The 3,325-nt window shown below is 32.2% G+C and overlaps 1 pseudogene; it reads right to left on the bottom strand.

The window, feature by feature from the left end:
• Positions 1-371: 371 nt before the first annotated feature.
• LOC131638676 (protein FAR1-RELATED SEQUENCE 5-like) lies at positions 372-2,635 on the bottom strand (annotated as a pseudogene).
• Positions 2,636-3,325: the final 690 nt, after the last annotated feature.

The raw sequence follows: 3,325 nt of genomic DNA, 5'->3' as shown, positions 1-3,325 counted from the left end.
AAGTTCTGAGCCAAGAAAATGTTAAAAATTACAGAGTTTCAACTCAGCAATAATTCATAAAAGAAAATTACAAGTCTTCACCAAAAAGTAATTGCAAGATAGTAAGTCTTCAACTGAAAATCTTAAAGAAAATTACAAGTCTTCAACAAAAAGTAATTGCCGCTGAAGTCTTAAACTGATAAATTCAACAAAAGTATGAGCCAAGAAAATGTTGCATAAGTGCTGCATAAGTCTTAAACTGAAAGTCTTCATCCATTCATCCATGATAGCAAGTCTTCAATCAAGCCCTGAGTAAAAAGTAACTGCAAGATTAAATATCTTAATAACAAAATTCTAAAGATAAAGATAAAACATATGTGGCATACCAAAAGCTATGAAGATGATTTTCTGGGACAGTTACGACTATCATGATATGCGTATTGCTTACAAGCTTTGCAAAATCTTGTTCTTTTTTGTTGTTGTTCCATTGCCTTCTCTTTTCCTCCTTTAATTCGCTTTCCACATCCTTTGGTATTTGAAGGCTCAGGTGGAAGAATATCAATTTCTTTTGGAACAGTAGAACCGATAAAAACCTCAACTTCATCTAAAGTTGTTGGAGCAATATCACTGTTCATCTTAGCCAATTTTGATTCAGTACTAGCACCATCATTTATAATAAGAAGCAATTTCTCTTTACTCGAACCTGCCATATGCATGCATTTTAAAAATTGTGCCCATGCATCTGAGATTAGCTTACTTTCACTTTCAAATTTAGAGCATCCTTCCAACACATTTCCATCGCAATCAAAAATTGGTTTACTTGTTGCAAATTTCGTCCATCTATTAACAATGTAATGACTTGGAATTTTATTTAAACCTTTCCCTTTTAATATAAAAAGAATATGACGACATGGCATACCTTCAGATTCAAACATTTTACATGAGCAATATGCAATATGATCAGAGAGATGATACCTAACTTCTCTATGTTTGCTCACTTTTGTGCCATTTACCAAAATATTATCCACTATAGAAAATAATGAATTTCCATCTTCCTCTTTCGTTCTTTCGATTCCACAATCTACACATGCACTCCATAATTCCCTCTGAAATATGTAAAAGTTTTCATGAGTATAAACATCTCTACCATGCCTCTCTAAATCCATATGCAATTTCATTTCTGGAATAGAATGAAATGTATCATTATCTGCGAGAAGTTCCTTATGCCTTTGTGCCTCTATCGCAGAATCAAATCGCATCCAAAATTCCACCAAGCTAAGATTCTTATTCAAGTAATTACCAAAGAATGAATTTTCACTTTCTGATCTCGAGGTTGTTCTCAAAACTCCAGCCATAAAGATATCTTTGAAATAGGCTGGTATCCACATATTTCTAATATCATACATTTGAGAAAGCCAACCATTCTCTTCTAACTTAAAATCACTAATAATAGTTTTCCATCTTATCTCAAACTCTTCTGGAGACTCTGAATTCCAAACACATGACTTGAAACGATTATTAAAATCAATGTTGACATTTAAGGAAACACCCACCTTTTCAGAAACTTTTTTCATGATATGCCACATGCAAAATCTATGTGACGAACCATTAAAGACCTTCTCTACAGCAACTTTCATAGCCGGGTCTTGATCTGTTATAATCAAAGTTGGCTTGTGCCCTTCCATTGCTTTCAAAAATGCCTCAACAACCACACAAATGAATCAATTTTTTCATCTGCTAAGAAGGCAGCCCCAAAGGTTACACTTTGACGATGATGGTTTACTCCTGTAAATGGTGCAAAAACCATACAATACTTGTTTGTACTATATGTTGTGTCAAATGAAATCACATCTCCAAATAAAGAGTAATTTTTTCGACAAATTCCATCAGCCCAAAAAACATATTTCAGTCTCCCTTCATTATCAACCACATAGTCATAGAAAAATGATTGGTTCATCTCACGCTTTCTCCTAAAGTTATCAATAAACATATGTGCATCTGAGTCTTTGATTAATTCTTTCAAATCTCTTGAATAATTTTGAAAATCTCTTTGAGTGCATCCTATATTTTCATAACTTCCAACCTGCTCTTTCAATAATTGATAAACTTTAGAAGTTCCCACATTAGCTCTATTACAAGAAAATAATAGTTTCTTATGAGCATTGTTAACACCTCGTGCCGATCTTAAAAGTTGCCTCTTTCTAGGTGTGGCTAGTGCATGTGTATGACCTTCATAGAATTTCGCAACTTCATATTTACCCTCTATTGTCCTCTTAAAAGCAATCTTTGCCTTACATCCCTCCCTTGTTAATTTTCTTTTTCTAACTTTAGGCAAACCATTTTCACTAATAATCAATTCAGGTAAGGCTATTTGCTTTTCTGCTCTAAAACCTTCTTTTGAACATAGAAAATACTTCCATTTCACACCATATTTATCATTTGTTTGAGATGAGCAACGTACACTAAACCCAACAGAATGCGCATACATTTTATAAAAGTTTCCTCCTTCTTCTAAAGAATCGAATACCTTACCTAGTATAGGTTTGACTTCATCTTCACACACAGGAATCCATTCGTCTGACATGTTTTCTACGTCGTTTAAATCTTTTGATTCCGATGCTAAATCAACTTCATCATCACCCATCTCCGCACACATGTTCCTATAATTAAAAAAATAAAAAACAATTAATGAAAAAATAAACATAAACTAATAACGAAAGTTAAATAACATATCAAAGAAATCAAATTGAAATGAAGAAATAAACATGCATAAATAAGTATTGAAATTAAAATTAAACCAAAAACCTAAATGAAAAGTAACGAAACTGTATTAAAATAATTTATATATATAAGTGATGCATGACATTCTATAATAGAATTTGAAATACCTTTTTACAAAATGCTATATGGTTGAATGAAGAAAAGGGAGAACGCAGCTTTTTGTCAGTAAGTTATTGAGAGATGAAAAGTTGTAACTTGGATGATAATGAAGAGACATGAGAAAATTGAATTGGAAATGAAAGAGAGATGTGAGTCACTTTATGACTGGAAAATGAAACACTTTTCAACAAAAATAAAAAAAGAAAAGAGTGGCACGTGACATATTTAAGTGACAATCTAATCTAAACCATCCATTTTAATCCAATGGCCAATAATTGATCCTCTCACTCTCACATAAAAATACTCTTTCTCATTTGATATATCCCCTATATATATATATATATATATAGGGAGCATATCAAGTGAGAGCATTTTATAATGAGAGATGAGAGGAATAAATATTAACCATTAGATTCATCAAGAGAGAGAGTAATAGTCACATTAATGCATTAACCTTCTCTTTCTT

Source organism: Vicia villosa, unplaced genomic scaffold (assembly GCF_029867415.1).
Source record: "Vicia villosa cultivar HV-30 ecotype Madison, WI unplaced genomic scaffold, Vvil1.0 ctg.002370F_1_1, whole genome shotgun sequence".
NCBI lineage: Eukaryota > Viridiplantae > Streptophyta > Magnoliopsida > Fabales > Fabaceae > Vicia > Vicia villosa.
The sequence above is the reverse complement of the archived record's forward strand: the minus strand, read 5'-3'. Positions and strand labels throughout refer to the sequence as shown.